Source organism: Corythoichthys intestinalis, chromosome 7, assembly GCF_030265065.1.
Source record: "Corythoichthys intestinalis isolate RoL2023-P3 chromosome 7, ASM3026506v1, whole genome shotgun sequence".
In the NCBI taxonomy this organism is placed as follows: Eukaryota; Metazoa; Chordata; class Actinopteri; order Syngnathiformes; family Syngnathidae; genus Corythoichthys; species Corythoichthys intestinalis.
Window position 1 is genome coordinate 23458835 of NC_080401.1, and position 19873 is coordinate 23478707.

Here is a 19873-nt window from a genome sequence, read left to right on the forward strand (position 1 = left end):
ACACTTAATGAGATCTGTCATAAGCATTCAGTAATGCCCATGATAGTGTCATGTCATAATTATGACGGTCTTATGATGCCGCTGTCAAATAAAGTGTTGGCTATTAACCCAAATAACACTGGACTATAAGCCGTAGGATTCAAGATGAATGAAAAAAGTAGCGGCTTATAGTCCGAAAATTACAGTAAATACAATAGAAAAGATTGAAATATCAGACCGACAAACTCGGAACCAAAAGGCAACAATAAGTCCGCAATTAATTAATCAGCCCTGAGACAAAAAATGACAATACGGGTTCAGAGGATTGATGCATATACTGGTTCATGCCTAGAATGAACCTACAAAATGTCATTCTGATCCGTGCAAGAATGAGGCAAGAGTAACCATCTGAGCTCGTGTCTTCACCAAGAAGAAGAGAGCAGGAGATATCTTGAGTCCTCTTTTGGGTGGTCTAAAAATCCCATTTCCATACTGCTTGTCCCATTGAGAGTAAAACGAAGCTACAGCCTATCCCAGCTAATAGTGGACGAAAGACAGACAACATCTGTGCTTGTCGCCACTTCATGTAGTGAGGTAAAATAATTGCCTCGCAGTGCTGAGATCAAGGGTTCGATTCCATATACATAAAATATACAATATAAATGAATACTACATTACATTTGTAAAATATAAACACATGATAAAATAAATAATAGCCCATTTAAATAAAATAAATTGAAATGAGCTAAAACACCTGTAATTAAATGATAAGAATAATACAGATCCTGCTTACACAATTAAATTTATTAATTTCTGTGAGGCACTTTAACTTGAGAAAATCCACCAATAAAGCTTTTGAAAACTGTTCATAAGAAAAAAAAATGATTCATTGAGGCATTTCATTTGTAAAATACATGTTAAAATCTTTCTCATTGGCATTGCTTTTCTCTTTAGCACAGGACTTCTTTTTTCTTCTTTCTTTCAGAAAGAAAGCTGACCAATACGCGGGGTCTGAAAGGCAAATTGTTGTTGGATTATCTTTAAATACCCGCTACTTTTTGAGCAGAATTCTAGCTTTGTATAGGCTAATGTTCCTATTGTTGAAAGCACAAAGGTGTGTAATAAACAACTAGCACATTTATATTTTGCATTTTTTGTTTTCTTATTGTACCGAAAATGAACCGAACCGTGACCTCAAAACCGAGGTATGTACCGAACCGAGATTTTTGTGTACCGTTACACCCCTACTGTTTACTGCTGCTGATTGATTGTCAATAGCTCAGTATCCAACTAATGTTGTAGTACAAGAAGATATGTTTCTGAAACCCCCAGCACCCAGCCAAGTGCCAGGGGAAAAAAGACCCCTCAAGGAAGAGAAAGTCACCGGAGGTGTTGAGGGAAAGCAAAATCCAATATGAAAAGAAGAGAAAGTTTCAGACCCAGTGGTGAGACCGCTGGAATTGGCTCGGCTATGACGAGACAAGAAACGAGGTTTACTGTGAGGTGTGCAGATCAATACCCTCTTATGCAGAAAAGTAAGTTAAAGAAAAGATAACGAGTATGAAACCTATGCTATGAACATAACCATATGATAATTAATCGGCGTGACTACAGAGAAAATAATATTGTCATAACAACAGTCTAGCTGGACAATTATTAGCCTTAATTGCCTTAGTCCTCTCTTTGACTTTTAAATTGTTGTCATGACAACCGAAGCTGGGGTTGGGCATCGTTTGAAATTGAAGGATTCCGGTTCCAAACGGATTCCCATTCTTTTCAGAGGCAGGGTCCCCCCCGCAAAAAAAAAAAAAAAAATTACGTTTAAATTTTTTTTAGTTTATATTAATGTCTTAACTTCTGGATGATTTTTTAAATTATATGTATTTAAAATTAATTATTATTATCATTTTATTATTTATTATTTTTATTGTTATTTACTATTAATACAATTAATATGAAAATAATGAATTATATGAACTTCTCACAGGGCAATTTCAACTTGTATATAAATATCAGTCTTTTAACTTGAATGTGATGAAGTTTCTTTCCACAGGAGTGCACTTTCACAAAGATGTTTATTTTCAAAAGCTCACGGAGAAAACATTTACCGGTACACATATTTTTTTGCCATACATGATGCATGTACCTTAGCTGAGAGCTACGACGAAGCATTAGTATAAATTCTTCTATTGATTATAATTTGAATATCTTTTAATACTGTTGATTGTAACGGAGGCGTCTACTGCTTTAAGATGGCGGCTGTTTAATAACGCCAGCTAGTCTGTAATTTCGCATTTCATCCTCTATACATGCACTAACGCCCCAGACTGTCATTTCGCATCTAGTTCTATATACATGATATCGACCATAGCCCGACATAATAATACGACTCATTCTCGTACTATTTTCCATCCATCCATCATCTACTGCTTAATCCGGAGTCGGATCACAGGAACAGCAGAAGACAGACTTAATTTATTGTTTTACTTACCTTTCTGACTGGTCAAAGGACCGGCGAGTCACTCAGCTATGCTACTCTGCACTTGTATTCCATGAAACCGGAGGTGTTTAATCATACTGGTCATGCAGCCACTTTTGCATGATATAGTTGTGTTGCAGATGTTGCACTGAGCTGACTGGTCTTTTTTCTTTTTCTTTTTTTGTAAATTTGAGCCAAACTTTTGAGCGCCACCGCACCGTGTCCATGGTTGTAATCAAGTTGCCGTGCACAAATACGCGCTTCTTGTGGCTTCTTCTTTGTGTTTTTTTGCAGCTATTTTTTTCCGCTCAGCGGTCAGGGCATCGAAACATGGAATTAAAATTTAAAAATTCGAACGGTTCCAAGACCATCGGAGTGTTGGACCTGGGTCCCATCGAAGCTCGATGCCCAAACCTAGTCATTGCTTAGGCATATATGATTTTTAACACATTTAGGGTCAACCTAACCCTCGGTGTTTATGTCAGTGGTATTGTTAAAAAAAAAAAAAAATTAAAGAAAGGAGAGTGGTTGTGGTCATGACCAAGTTCTTAAAAACAGTCATGGTTTCAGTCTCCTAACAAGGAAGTGGTTTAGATTTGAACATTTTTAGTGTCAAAGCCACAATCCTTTGGTTCACTGACCGTGATAAACTCAAAAATACGCAAAAATCCTTTCACACTTAAAAATTACAACCAGCAAATGAACAAAAGCGTGCAGCTCACTGCACGGTTGGTGTAAATCTTCTCAGTTAGACACCGAACAGTACGCAAATGCCTCATCCCCAATCCCTGCCAGTACTTGAGAGAACAAGTATTTTTAGCACGTGGTGGTCACAGCAGCGGACAGGTCTAATTGGGGCACACTAAACAAACGAACCCATTAATTCCATATTGCTGTCATTAGCAGGCAACAGACAGCTTCATACACTGTGACTAAACTGACATTAATTTACTCCTATATATAGTTACAATAGTTCAATCTCACACCTGCAGTTGTTTCAAGGACTACTATATACATCAGTCAGTCTCATGTATCAGCCAACATGCTCCTGCATTCCCTTCTACATGATTGCTGCCATTTATTTTGATACTCACCAGTACACTAAACTGGTAAACAGTTGTAAGTACTTGTATAGTGTGCTGAACCTCAAAATACATCCCAGGTTCCCAACAACAACAACATCACTTCCTTTAAATTGCTGTTCAAAAAACAAAGCAAGAATTCCCATATATATTTCATTTTTTAAAATATCTATGTTACTGTTAATGCAAGAACAATTTAGATAATTTGATGCTTATTTGCCAAATTTATCGTTTAATTCTAATACGTAGCTAATCTAGAATATATCGATCTCATTAGCAATCAATGGCGAAGATTTGTGGATACATTTAAGCTAAAGCAGATGGAAATGAAAGTTAATTGAAGGCTTTAGGTAACTTTGTGAATACACATTACAGGAATATTATGTCACTTTTTTTTATCTTGCACCCATGCATGTAGTGCACTTAACTTGACTTTGAGTCCATTGTTAATAAAATTCTGTATTATGTAAATTTCTCATGACCTGTTGACAATGATCTGAAAATCAAGTATTATCAGGCCAAGCAGACGGTTGACAATTTCCCTTTGTAAAATGCCTAAGAGCCTAAACTGCTAAAATCAAGATCACAATGTTACCATGTAATAAAATATAAGCCAGCCTTTATGACATTTTCAAATGGCATTAGCGCACCCTTTGATGATTATATTTTTTCCTCGGGGAGAAGTTGCCCAAGTGGCAAACAAGACTTTGTTGTAGTCTGGATAATAGAGAACTTCTGTAAATCAGTCGTCCATCAATTGCTCTCAGCAAACCCACACTAAGCAATTATTGCAAGTGGAATTCCAAAAAGCTCCAGGCCAATTAATTCACTCAAATTGTAACAGAATTGGAGCCACAGAAAAAGTAAAAAATTAACTGCATTTTTAATGGTTGAGGAAAAACTAATAGCATATCTGATATTCCCATGTTAAAATTGAAGACAGCTGGTATAAGGATGGATAAAATGATCTGCTTGAACATTTAGTGACATCAGCCTGAGCAATCATAAATAATGGGGTGTAATCTCCATATTTAGACCACCACATCCTTTACTGCTGCCCCAGTTCCACAGTTGCATATTTATGCCTCTCAAGTTCATTCCACTTCTGTGGATACTACTATACTGAATGCAAAAAGTGTTCTTCCCGGAGCCATTTTAAAGAATAACTTGTAACCAACTGGCAACAATAATTCCACATTTAATTAATCAACCCTGATACAAAAAAAAATAGCACTGCCCCCTACTGCATGGCAAAAATATTACATCATAGTCACTTGGAATTGAGCAGTCGTTTGAACAGAGATCGAACTGGAACTCTGCTCGTGTGCACAAAAATCTGTAATGGAGTGATTTCTATTGATTTGGTCAGAGCCTCCCCGTGTAAACGGGTCAAAAGCTTGCATCTTTGCTTTTCGTCGGCGTCAGTACATGAAGCCAATCTACAACACAACCACTGCGGATTGCTATTGCAGCGTCTCAATGAATGTAAAGCGGGTCCACAGACTAATATCTAAAATGGTGTATCAGTGTAATCTGTTGGTCGTTGTGTGGCAAAAAAAAGGTTTTCAAGCTTGAAATTCACAGTGGATAAGCTACAAACCATCTTCCCTATCCCTCCCCATTAAAACACATGTTTGAAGTTTCTAGTCATCAATGGTAGTGAATAGAGCTGGGAATCTTTGGGCACCTAATGATTCGATTACGATTACGATTCAGATGGTCCGATTCGATTCTAAAACGATTATTGATGCACCCCCCCCCTTTTTTTTTTTTTTTTTTTTTTTTTTTTTTAATGTTTTGTACATTAGTTCCAAAATTGTTCAAAAATACTCTCAGGCTAAACCAAACTACTATTTCAGTATCAAGTTAACATATAGCAGTAAACAAATATACAAAAATAACAGTAAATAAAAAACTCCAGTCCCCATTCTGTATCAGCAGCTTTAAACTACATTCAATTAATTTAATGTTGTGAATCAACCGTTAAAGTTGTTAAAATTGCTCCCGTTAACCCATAATTTCCCTTTTGTCAACTTTCGACATGTGAAAGTTTTAAAACTATTTTAAAGATAGATTCAAGTCAATATTTTACCGATTTAGGAGTATTTTAGATAAAAAGTTAATTAGGTTTGCTTGGAAGGTTCGCTACAACAGCCTTGCAGAGAAGTGTACTGCTTTAAGATGGCGGCCGTTTACTACGTCTGCATCTAGCTTTTTGTAGATGTGCTGCAAACGCTACCGCTACCGTAGTGCATCTAGTCTTATATAAATGATATCTACCGTAACATTATGTGGATGACGTACTTTTGTAGCAGCTTCAGGTATGTTGTTGTGTTTTTTTATGTCGTGGCATGAGTTGAGCTAGAGCCGTGAGTTGAGCATTGGCATTACCCGAGGGGCCGGGTAATGAGAAGCATGATGTTTAGCTACTCTCGCTCCGTTGCTCATTGACCGCGCGGCGCGCTGAGTGTGTTGTACTTCCGCTTTACTTGGCATATTTCAATAATCGGAATTTGGATGTTTGTGAATCGTTCTCGAATCTTCCACGGGCGAATCGCGAATAATCTAAGAATCGGAAATTTTGCACACCTCTAGTAGTGAAAGTTAATATTCTAATTCAAGAGTGTTATCATTGGCACTGAGTAAGTTAATTTTGAAATGGAGTGATAAGAGTGTCTTAAGTGCCCTGTAATTCTTTATTCTTTGTGTATTTGGGCTTAAATTGCCAATATTTGGCCAATTTCAATTCAGGTGTGGGGTTAAATTATGAGATAACCTGCTACTGTAAGTAATACAGGTAATCAAACACAAATATTCCACATATTAGTGTAACCTTGCAGAGGTTCTGCAGGCATTCCAGTTTCTAAACATGGTAAGCAAATGCTGTTGACTTAAGCCTTGCTTACTTCGTGACAGCATTGTACAGTGTAGCTGATAACATTAACTCATAATAGAACTAAAAATGGTAACGGGCCGCATTTCAACGGAACACTGCGTGACCACAGAGTTAAATTTAATAGATTTTGATTAAATCCAATCTGTCTCCACAAGGCGAGTGTGCTTATGGAACTTCATTTGTCTGTGAAGAACCAGAGAGTTCCTCTGGCCTGCTGACACGTCTGACTAAACTTACAGTGTCTATTTGAGGCACCGCAGCAGTAAGTCGAAGCTCAAGCCAAGGTACAGTTGCATAAATACGCCTGAGGGACCAGTACAATGTTGTTAGAAACATCACACGTAGTGTACTTGAAGGACAACTCCAGCACGTTTCTCCTTATATCCTTTCACAACTAGAGTACGTACACAGTAATTACTTTGATTCAGATTTGTTTCGATCATTGTATATTATTATCTGTTCGTAACTTAATCTGTTCGTAACTTAAGGAGGAAATATAACTTCATCATTAACAAAATATAGACAAAAATTAACGGGATTTTGAATTCATCTGTCCTCTATGAAAGCTGCTGAGCAGCAGCTCTACTCCAAGCCTTTACCGAATGACCGAGCTCTCTATGGGAGAACCTGGACACCCTGCAGAGGAAACCCATTTCAGCCGTTTGTATCTGTGATGTTGTTCTTTCGGTCATGACCCGCAGCTTTTGTGAGGGTAGGAATGTATATTGACCAGTAAATGGAAAGCTGTCCCTTTCAGTTCAGCAAGTGCGCCTCATCCCTTCTACAGACGTGTTGATGATGCTCTGCTTTCCCTGCCTGAGACGGCAGATGTTGGACCAAAATTTCTTCGAAATCATCCCAAAGTCATTTCCTATGGCCTCACCAAACTCCACTTACGATAGGTTTTTGTCTCAATGACCAACAAAGCCATCCTGTACCCATCAGTTGCCTCTGGAATCCCACATTGGCCAGATAGGACTACTTCAGTGTACAGTATTTGGTATTGGTCTGACTTTTTGTGTGAATTTATAATTATGATGTAGACCATAAAAACTAAAAAGAGAATCAGCTGTCTCTGTGTGTATCTTTTTTTCAGATCCTACAATATTATATTTGCAGTTTTGTGTTAGAATGTTAGTACATATACTAAAAATTTGCAAATTCATCAAAGATAATCATTATATTAGTTTATGATAAATACTCTTGGTGGCGTAATTGGTGTAGCGCTGTAAAAAAAATGTAATTTTCAAACGTAAAATATGTGCCATGGGTTAGTAAAATAAAAGGTTGGTAAACACTCGTATTGACTTATTCATTCACATTCAATTTTGAACAAGGAAAACTAAATGTTGTACTGTCTATTTTTGTTTTTTCAAAATAAAAGATTATAAAAGCGATGTATCAATTGACAACATTCAGAAACGTTATGTCTCCCGCGTAAATTAGCAAACAGACAATCCTTCACAAATACATCAACATGTATTGCGAGTCTTCAATTAAGCTAAACATGCAATCTTCAAACAGAAAAATGAGAGAACACGTGCAAATTCCACACAAAAAAGGCAGTGCCAGGAAACCTCAGAAATGTGAGGCAGATGTACTAACCAGTAGGCCCGCATCCAAAACAGATTGTGTTTAAACCTACAGGTTACACTATATAGCTCATTGTCATGTTACCTTCTCACAGCACACCGACTGCAAGTTCAAGCATTACAGATAAAAGAATGACAACAAAACAATAAGAACTCCAGCAGCCTTTAGATTCAAACTAAAAAAAATAATTAAAAAGAAAAAACACAATCTGGATGTCACTTCAATTCCATTTATATAAATGTCACTCACTGAACGCATCACACAGTAAGTGACACATAACTTTTAAGTATGGCATTACGGTGCTCAAATCCTGCACTGTTTGTACTGATGGCCTGATAAAACCAGTACACAATCGTGAGATCACCAAAACGGACACACTTGAATGGTGTTTTCTTTTGAGTCACACCCATTCCCCCTCACACTGTGTAAACACTCGATCAACAGAATTAATGATGATATTGTACAATTTTCAATATTCGGGACCAATACAAAGTAATTTGAATGTACTTGTACAGATTGACTGTATAATTACTTACCAATAATTGTAAGACTGGAGACCAACTTGAACAATGCAACAACAGCTGTTGCGATATCATTGTCTGGCTATATATTTGAATTTCTGACCAATATCAACATCCGGTATGATTGTGTCTTAAAATCAAACTGTTTCAATTGAGCTCTAGTTGAATGAATTGCAGGTACCAAGAACTAGAAATTCCTCAAACTTTAGGAGAAAGGGTGGCTGTGCTGAAGATGGAAAATGCACAAGCAGGTGTGGCTCAACTCCACTAAACTGCGGCTTCACATAACGATGAGAGTATAGGCTACAGAATCTTGCCATAGCAACAACATCAAATCTCTATAAAACATAATTTAACAGGAGTGAAAGTCAGATCCATATGTGTTGGGAATTTGAACGATAATGGTAATGAATGCACCAAATATACACTCCAAATCATGCAAATAAAAATTTTATGAACGCTGTAGGGTATAGTTAAAGGACATTTTTAAAGACAATGGCTTTGGATTTGGAGTGTTCATACCACCAGGGGAAAAGGAAAAAGAAACTAAAGCTATGTGAAAATGTGCATCCTGACTACTTTGCGCCTGAGCTGGGGACTGAATTCAAGCATGATTGGTTTAATTCCTACCAGGCCTGCACAATCTATCGTTTGAACATTGCCATTGTAATGTGCGCGTGTGCAGTAGTCCCATTGCAGGATGTGCGATTGTTTTTTTTGTTTGTTTGTTTGGTTGGTTGGTTTTTTTCTTCATAAAAGCAGCAATTGTGCAGGCATGGCTTCATGGATCACTTTTATATACACCAATCTTCATCATTAACAGTAAAACCCCCATGGTCTGGATTAAACGGTATTACATGAATGCTATGGATGTCCCGATCGCATATTTTTTTGCACCCGAGTCAGAGTCCAAGTCACTTGATTTTGAGAATCTGCTGATATCAAGTCAGTAAAAAAAAAAATTTTTTTTTTTTTTTTTTTTTTGCTTTGACGCTCACGTTGTTGATAACAGCGTCTCACTTACACAATGAATGATGGCCACAGCACACTCCAGACTGTACTAAGGGGCAGTTTACATGGCGGCTCTGCGACACAGAGACGCAATGACTGTGTTACGGAGTGGCCTCGCGTGCATATGGTGTCGGTGAAGACGGAAGGCGAAGACGAAAAATTCTGAATCCTGCCTCTAAATTGGAAAAATTCGATTGTGGGGGGCTTGCTCCAAATGCATATCAAAGGCTCCCGCGGCGCGTGACCGCGCCGATAACGTCAGCACTTGTACACGTCCCATTGGGCATGCGCAGCGGTGCTACCAAACATTAAAAACAGCAAATATGGCGGAATGTCGGCTTTCATTTACTGTTTTAATAATATTTTTAAATTAAATATGTTTATTGTTTCCATTTTTGTGCCTTTTTGAACAAAAGAAAAATGCCATTGCTTCGAGTGGGCGGGCATATTTTTTTCCGGGCTGAGGAACTTTGGTTGGGTCAAAGTGCATCATTCGCGCTCGCCTTGTAAATCGCCACTGCCCCCTAGGGCCTGGCATGAATACTACATCGTTTTCATGCGGAATTGTGACATTTTTCGAATGGAGACGGGCCCATATAAATGCAAATTTGAAATTTGTCATATTTTCAGAGAGTCACCATGTTAACCATTGTCACCTAAGCTTAACGACTACACATTTGTGCCTTTGATCGTAGAGCTACCGAGCCGTCTCTGGCCATACCAAAGCTACAAACCTCTCAATTATCGTTAACTTTAAGTACCAAACGACAGCTGCGCTGGTGACCAAGAAAAGCAGTTTGGTCGCACTAGTTAGCAGGAGGGAGGGTGAAAGGCTGTACAAGCATGAAGCAGAAAAACATTAATTTTTTTTTTTAATTGAAAAGCCGATCCTTTTCACCCGATTCCAATCCTCTGAAAAATGGCACAATTGGCCCGTTTTCCGATCATGTGATCTGATCAGGAGATCTCTAATGAATACAACGTGGTCATAGTGCGTCAACCAAAGTCTTCCCAAACAGAGCTATTCAATTATGGTGAAAATTCTTCTAGTTTTAATTAGGAGTGGGAACCTCTTGGTACCTCACGATACGATACAATTTGCAATACAAAGCTCACCATAACGATGATCTGATGATACAACGATTATCGATACATTTGTAGAATATCCTAGAATGATTTTCTGACCAACAACTAATAAACAGAAACACAAGCTTCTGCTGTGAATTGGAACGAGTTTATCGCTAGTAGAAGTCCAATCCATTTGAAATGGGAGAGTGGCAGCAAATGAACATTCGTTCACACTCCTTCGCTGCCATCCCTCCCACTTCAAACGGATTGAACGTCTATGGCCGTCAATGGCAGCCAATGCTAGGCAATGAGGTAATTTTGGGCCATTTAAGGTCATTTGCCGATTGATCTTCAGTTACTTCCTGTTGATTTTGGGGTATTTTATGGGTCACTTCCAGTTGATTTTGAGTTACAGAACTGGAAGTGACCTGGGAATCACCCAAATGAATAGGCAGTGACTCAAACTCAAAAGGAAATGACCTATAAATGCCTTAAAATGAACCGCAAGTGACCTGTAAATGCCCTGAAAACCCCCAGTCTAAAAGGATTGGGCTCCGTGCACAGTCAATGCAGCCTTAGAGTTAACTGAGACACTATTATGGTGGAAGATTTTGGTAGAAACTTGTTAGTTCCGTTTTATTTATTTATTTTTTTAGACATCGACACCTTTTAAAACGATATCTCGATTCTTGGCAGGAGCATATCGATAACCTTTTGGGATACAAAGTATCACGATATATCACCATTTCGATATTTTGTCACACCCCTAGTTTTAATATCACAATATATATCGCAAACACTCAAAAAAAATCGCAATGACAGTTTTTTTTCCAAATATCGTTCAGCCCTAATTCCTACTCAATAGGAGTGGGAACCTTTTGGTACCTCACGATACGATACGCAATACAAAGCTTACAATAACGATGATCTTACGATATGGCGATACAACGATTATCGATACATTGGTCAGGAAACCATTCCAAACTATTCTACAAAACAACCAATAAAAAGAAAAAAAACGCTTCTGTTGTGAGTTGGAATGAGTTTACAACTAGTCACACCCCTAGTTTTACTATCGCAATATATATCGCAAACACTCAAAAAAAAAAAAAAAAATTGCAATTACAGTTTTTTCAAATATCGTTCAGCCCTAATTCCTACTCAATAGGAGTGGGAACCTTTTGGTACCTCACGATACGATACGCAATACAAAGCTTACGATAACGATGATCTTACGATATGGCGATACAACGATTATCGATACATTGGTCAGGAAACCATTCCAAACTATTCTACAAAACAACCAATAAAAAGAAAAAAAACGCTTCTGTTGTGAGTTGGAATGAGTTTACAACTAGTCACACCCCTAGTTTTACTATCGCAATATATATCGCAAACACTCAAAAAAAAAAAAAAAAAAAAAAAATCGCATTTACAGTTTTTTCAAATATCGTGCAGCCCTAATTCCTACTCAATAGGAGTGGGAACCTTTTGGTACCTCACGATACAGTACTGTTTGCGATGCAAAGCTTACGATAACGATGATCTCACAATATGGCGATACAATGATAATCGATACATTGGTCAGGAAAACATTCCAAACTATTCAAAAACAACCAATAAACAGAAAACCCAGCTTCTGTTGTGAATTGGAATGAATTAGTAGACATCCAATCCGTTTGAAGTAGGAGGGATGGCAGCGGATGAACATTCGTTCATTCGCTGCCATCCCTCCCACTTCAAACGGATTGAACGTCTATGGCCATCAGTGGCAGCCAATGCTAGGCAACGAGGTCATTTTGGGGCACTTCAGATCATTACCTTATTGATTTTCAGTAACTTCCTGTTGATTTTGGGGCATTTTTGAGTCACTTCCTGTTGATTTTGGGTTACAGAACAGGAAGTGGCCAGGGAATCTCCAAATGAATAGGCAGTGACTCAAAGTCAACATGAGGCGACCTGTAAATGCCCTAAAATGAACAGAAATTGACCTGTAAATGGCCTGAAAATCAGAAAGAGTGACTGTGAATGCTCTGGTTTCAAATGAATGAACTTTCGTTCGACCCTCCCAACCTAAATGGATTGGGCGTCAAACACCTTCAATGGCAGTCATACAGTTAACCAAGACACTATTATGATGGAAGATTTTGGTAACAACTTGTTGGTTCCCTTTTATTTTAATTTTCTAACTTTTGACACATTTTCAAAACGATATCTCGATTCTTGGCAGGAGCATATCGATAAGTTTTTGGGATACAAAGTTTCACGATATATCACCATTTCGATATTTTGTCACACCCCTACTACTCAACAGTCAACATGTTTGCAAAATGACACCATCACAGAAAAAGATTTTATAAATAATATTTTAAAGTACCAGGGAATCACCTTTAGGTAGTTGGGGGTGGACACAACAAAAAAGACAAAAATATATTTGCTGTTATTGGTTGAGGTTTGCGGATGTTGGTAAAGAAAACAATTATATACCACTGGGAACAATATAAAGAGATGGCGGTAGGTATGATACAACATTTTGACGTAGATGTGAATTATTTAAATCACCATTTAGCTCAAATAAAATGCTGTTCCAGTATTTGTGTCCGCTAATTCCCCATTACACAAACAGTATAAGTGAAGTTCTAAATCGGGCGCGGAGAGGCAACCAACCAATCAATCAACTTGACGTATCAATGTGTGCGTCTGATCAAACTGGCTTACCTTCTAACTTGTCTTCGGAGCCGGGCCGTCACACGGGGACTGCTCATGCTTCTCCTGGAAAGCGAGGAATGTTTCGGGAGGGGGGAAAAAAAGAAAACTCCCAGTCCTCTTAAAAAGTTCCACACAAGTGACGATTGATAGGAGAAGGGCTGCGCTTCCGCTTTGGACTGTCAAAATAAAATCGGAGATGACCGCTAAAAACTAGGTTAAAAACAAACAAACAAAAACTTTGTCATCAAGAGTTTAAAGAGCATATGACACGAGAAAAAATCTCTTAAATGGCATTATTATGTGAATTAGAATCATATTTTGAGACGATTCGACTATATACAACAATTTAGCAAAGCACAGATGACGAGAAATTAGTTTTTTAATCTGCCGGTTAGCCACGCCTACCATTATAGGGTTTTAGCGTCCCCAACAGGTGGATGACGTCAGCGGTAGACTGGGCTCATCGGTTTTACTATTCAGCCCATTGAGGGGGAATTATTCAGAACGAGGAAAACGCGACGAAGAGAGCCGCAAAATGTCATTGTTTCAGTCTCTCTACTCCAATATTTTTACAGGATATTCTTTTTATCCAAGTATTTTTCCCCAATAGCTATATAAATGGCTTGAGAAGGACCAGTCAACCCGTCGAGGGGGAACTATTCACAACCAGGAAAACGCGACGAAGTGAGCGGCAAAATGTCATTGTTTCTGTCTCTCGACTCCAATATTTTTATAGGATATTCTTTCTATCCAAGTATTTTCCCCCAATATCTATATAAATGGCTTGAGAAGGACCAGTCAGCCCGTCGAGGGGGAACTATTCACAACGAGGAAAATGCGACGAAGGGAGCGGCAAAATGTCATTGTTTCTGTCTCTTTACTTCAATATTTTTACAGAATATTCTTTTTATCCAAGTATTTTCCCCAATTGCTAAATAAATGTCATGGTCATGACAAATAACAGTCTTGTGCTGAATGGAATATGAAATAATAAAAATGCATTTATTCAGGACAACATGGCAAAATTACTCCATAATGGTCAAAACTGTCGACTTCATCTTTACTGTCGCACCTCCCGAACGATATTTTATGACACCTAAATCGGACATATGTCATTTCGCTTCCCCGGCTTCGGAGAATGTAAACAAACCAGAAGGCGTGACAGCTAGCCGACATGCTAACCCGAACCGAGTGATGTTTCAAAGTCTTCGAAGCGGAAAATCACACATAACTATCCTGGATTATTTGACATGACGACCCGGTTGTCGATTGTCATCGCGGATCGGCAAACCGCCCAGCGGAGAGCAATTTACAGTTCGTTCCCCGGAGGAGGGTGGCTGGAGTTGTTGTGCAGCTAACGTGCTGCTGCTAATGAGCAGTAGGAGAGCTTTTTACATGCCTATCAATGATCAAACGTAAGTAGTCCTATATTTAAAGAAAGTTTGTAGTGTTTACTTTGTAATCGCTGTATTCGTATTTGACATAATACAAAACAAGATGTTTACTCACTTCCTCGTAAGTCCAATGGTCCCACAGTAAATATCCGCGGTGAATGGGAACCTTTTGAAACTCCAAAAAGGGGCATACGCCTCTCCCTCATACAGAATGATTTTTCTGCAGCCGTTTGGCTGGCGTAATGCGAAAAATAAACATATTAATCCGCAAAATCAGCTGAATCATTCTTCCTCATACACAACAGTACACTGTAGCATGAAGAGGACGTCTTCTAACGTACACGTCACAACGCCCTCCTCCTCAATGCAAGACCGAAGCCGGAAGTCACTCATTTTCATGGCGCGGGATTCAAAAAACTAAATAAAAAAATAGCGATCGCTTCCACACACATCCAAGCGGCCCATATCATTCAGGGGCATAAAATACCGCGTGTATTATGAAATAAACATGCTTTTTCGTGTCACAGGCACTTTAAAACATTGCTGTTTATAAAGGCAAACATTGATGGATTTGAAACGATTATTAATAATGTCATTTTTAACGATATGTAACTACAATCTAATACGGGGAGATAATATTGCCTGTCATTTGCCAGCAAAATTGACGAGTGCATCACAATATAACACGGCTCTCGGCTTCATTCTTCCTGAGTGGGATTCACGATTATTTTAAATCCGTATAACACACACTCAACATTTTTTAAAATTTCAAATTAAAAACAAAATACAATTTGGCAAACAAGTGAGTTGTCCAATCCAAAATGTCGAAAGAGCCATATTGGACCAAAAACAAAAAAATAAAAAAAATAAAAAAATAGGCCTATGTCTGGAGCAGCAAAAAATTAAAAGCCTTAAATAAGCCTAATAATGAAGGCAACACATGCTGTATGTATCTGAAGTAGCTATATTAGCCTACTATCAAAATGACTAAGTCGGCTAAAATACCAGTCCTTCTCCCAAAATTAGCATATTGTGATAAAGTTCGTCATTCAAAAAATTAGCATATTGTGATAAAGTTCATTATTTTCTGTAATGTACTGATAAACATTAGACTTTCATATATTTTAGATTCATTAGACACAACTGAAGTAGTTCAAGCCTTTTAATGTTTTAATATTGATAATTTTGGCAAAAACGTAAAGAAAAACTAAACATCCTTAACTCAAAAAATTTGCATATTTCATTATACAAAAAAAGTCAACCTTCAATGAATTATATCAGCTATGCACTCAATACTTGGTCGGGAATCCTTTTGCAGAGATGACTGCTTCAGTGCGGCGTGGCATGGAGGCAATCAGCCTGTGGCACTGCTGAGGTGTTATGGAGGCCCAGGTTGCTTCGATAGCTGCCTTAAGCTCATCCACAGTGTTGGGTCTGGTGTCTCTCAACTTCCTCTTCACAATATCCCAAAGATTCTCTATGTTGTTCAGGTCAGGAGAGTTGGCAGGCCAATTGAGCACAGTAATGCCATGGTCAGTAAACCATTTACCAGTGGTTTTGCCACTGTGAACAGGTGCCAGGTCATGGTGAAAAATGAAATCTCCATAAAGCTTTTCAGCAGATGGAAGCATGAAGTGCTCCAAAATCACCTGATAGCTAGCTGCATTGACCCTGTCCTTGATAAAACACAGCAGACCAACAACAGCAGCTGATATGGCACCCCAGACCATCACTAACTGTGGGTACTTGACACTGGACCTCAGGCATTTTGGCATTTCCTTCTCCCCAGTCTTCTTCCAAACTCTGGCACCTTTATTTCTGAACGACATGCAAAATTTGCTTTCATTTGAAAAAAGTACTTTGGACCACTGAGCAACAGTCCAGTGTTGCTTCTCTGTAGCTCAGGCCAGGCGCTTCTGCCGCTGTTTCAGGTTCAAAAGTGGCTCAAGCACACGCCTGTGAACGTTGGCTCTGGATGTTTCTACTCCAGACTCAGTCCACTGTTTCTGCAGGTCCCCCAAGGTCTGGAATGGGCCCTTCTCCACAATCTTTCTCAGGGTGCGGTCACCTCTTCTGGTTGTGCAGCGTTTCCTGCCACACTTTTTTCTTCCCACAGACTTCCCACTGAGGTGCCTTGATACAGCACTCTGGGAACAGCCTATTCGCTTAGAATTTTTTTTCTGTGTCTTAGCCTCTTGCTTGAGGGTGTCAACGATGGCCTTCTGGACAGCAGCCAGGTCGGCAGTCTTGCCCATGATTGCGGTTTTGAGTATTGAACGAGGCTGGGAGTTTTTAAAAGCCTCAGGAATCTTTCGCAGTTCTTTTGAGTTAATTCGTTGATTCAGATGATTAGGTTAGTAGCTTCTTTAGAGTACCTTTTCATGATATGCTATTTTTTTTAGATAGGGGTTTTTGGTTTTTCTTGACTTTTTTTGCCAAAATCATCAGTATTAAAACAATAAAAGGCTTGAACTACTTCAGTTGTGTGTAATGAATCTAAAATATATGAAAGCCTAATGTTTATTAGTACATTACTGAAAATAATGGACCTTATCACAATATGCTAGTTTTTTAGAAGGACTAGTACATAATGAGCCTTGATGATTTAATGCTTATTTTCCCTGCAGTGCATCCAACGCGCCATGTGACTATTCTTTTGAATGATGCCACCTCAAGTTTAACTTCATTACAGTATTAATAAATTGTTTCATTGCCTTTATGAAATTATAGAAATGCGATAAAGAAATTCGATATTTGATGTTTCTATTTTGAGGCTTCGAAAAACAAAATGGAATGTGCATAACATGCCCCTGCATGCCCATGCATGTCTTTAATTTTCTTAATTATCTCAGTTTTGTTTTTGAGGTCTGCGCAGAAGCATTTAAACAAATGACCATACATGCTGGCTCAACGTCATTCAAAGATGATCATATTTTGATTTCCAAAAAGAGGACACAAATAACAGACATAAACAATCCCCGTTTAGTATTATATTTAAAGTTTATATGGATCGATAGCCTGCACGCACTGTCCATGGATGACACACACACACACATACAGACAGTTTGCGACTCTCGGCTGTGTAAGCAATTTTGAAATATTGCTCATATGGAGCAGAAAGAAAAACGAGCATTCTCAGGCTTATCCTCAACCCATTTTATTTTTTTATGACTATTGTCAAGCCCGACCCTTCCCCAAAAGACGTGTTCAAGGCAAGCAAGGCCTTAACGCACAGCTGCACCACTACCGTAGCGCCCAGTCTCTCTCGCTCTTTGCTGATGTAATTGCTGCATGTATTCCGATTCGGGAGACTTGACAGTTCAGACCGCCCGCCACATTCTGGAAAAATGTGGCCCAGATCGGATTTAAGCCATATACGAATGGTGACCGAGATCTGATTAGAAATGGTCCACTTCTATGCGACTTGTCCCATTCAGACTGTCAAGTTAATGCCTCATTCGAGTCAGAAAAACACGAAAAAAAAAATCGGATTTGTGCATTAAGACCTGCGGTAGGAACCTAGCCTAAGTTCTTCAGAAGTAATGGAATCACACTTTTTCTCTCACTCCCAACTAGGTACTCGGCTGCTAACAGGTGTTTTGGCTTGTTTACAATAGCCATCTGCCTAGCATCCCGCCCTGCTGACAGAAACGTGTGTCACAGAAATGTTAAAATTTAATATTTATTCGACACATTGTTACAGCATTGGAAAACATTAAGAATGTTTGTGTCATTTTCGTCCTCCCACAGAAGCTATACTAAAACAAAAAATATATTTCCCTCAGCCATCTTTGTCCATTTTCAAACATTTTTTAAAATGCTCCAGGGAGCCACTGGGGCAGCGCTAGAGCATGCGGCTCTTAAAACACGGGTTGCCTACCCCTGTTTAGGGAAAACGAGGTTGGTTGACACACATGCTATAACTCAGCCACCAGAGGGTGGTGTTGTGCAATGTCAGTATTGAAATTTTCACAACTGCACCATTCCCTAAATACAAAACAAAACAAAAATCTGTCTTAATTGAAGAATTTCACATCATTTTGCAGTAAAAAGAAGCAATTACTTTTTCAAAGGTCAATTTCAAAACTTCAAGTTCATAACTATTTTCAATGGCTTTCACTCAGTAGGTTCCTAGTAATAAAAGTGTTTTCCATTAAAACGTGACAGACAGACAAAAAGACAGACAGTGGGCGGCGTCGCTAGGTAGATCTTGGGAAGGCTGGCAATATTGCTTTCGTTTTGCAGAAAAATGACTAAAAATGCAGCTACTGTACAGGGCACACATAAGCTGTTTTTTCAGCAGCCCTGCATATTTGCAGAGCGCGTACCCAATATGTCTGTCATCACCATGTTTCAGACATTCAGTGAATAGCTATCGGACAAGATGTTTATGTCCAATACTGGACTCAATTGTGTGTCAAGTGTCAAATGAGCCAAATGAAATTCAATCATTCATAATTGATCTGATTTTCAATCTGATGCTGTATTGGAAAATGGCCCTTCTGTAAATAACTTTAAGAATGGAACTAAAGGTGCTTTATCATCATCAACACTTTTTAAATATTATGTTGCAATATATTAACACTATATAAAAACGCCTGTATACAAGCATGTAACTGTACTCTGTGTCACATTCATAATCTGAAGCAGTTCAGAGCTAATATTGATCTAATAATAAACAAAATCGAATTAATTAAAGCATCATACTGATTTAAAAGTGTTATGTGTTTTATGTGTTATCAATTTGATTTGAAACAATAAATATTTAACAGCCCTAATCCATACCTGTCAAGTTGTACTGTTTCGGTGTAATTTGTACAAGTGAGCACTGATTTTTAAATGTGTACGCCGTACGTTCAAAATCTGTACATTTTTCGTGCATTACGTTTTTTTTTTCTCCATTCGGATTTTGTCACCGTTTCGGCAACGAGACAATGTGCGTTACTATGCGTTACTACGTTGGTTGAATGACGCGAGAGAAGTCAGAGACACGGAGAGGGAAGAGTGTTTGTTGTGACGCTATAGCAAATGCGATGCTGGGCTACGTGGCTCCAATATTTCCTGACTGTAGCCGACGGCCTACAATCTACACCTAGATATCACATGCATATAGAACTACATGCGAAATTACAGACTAAAGC

General features: G+C 38.5%; 1 protein-coding gene across 3 annotated transcripts in view; it reads right to left on the minus strand.

Annotated features, from left to right (window-relative positions):
• Positions 1-19873, minus strand: part of kank3 (KN motif and ankyrin repeat domains 3) — a 71265-nt gene that overhangs the window by 42549 nt on the left and 8843 nt on the right. For 2 of the 3 annotated variants that reach the window (XM_057841183.1, XM_057841181.1), the window contains exon 1: positions 13348-13514. The exons of the other annotated variant lie outside the window; for it this stretch is intronic. The gene's annotated coding sequence lies outside the window, so the exon portion shown is untranslated. Of the gene's footprint in view, positions 1-13347; positions 13515-19873 lie in introns of those variants that run through there. 3 annotated transcript variants of the gene reach the window in all.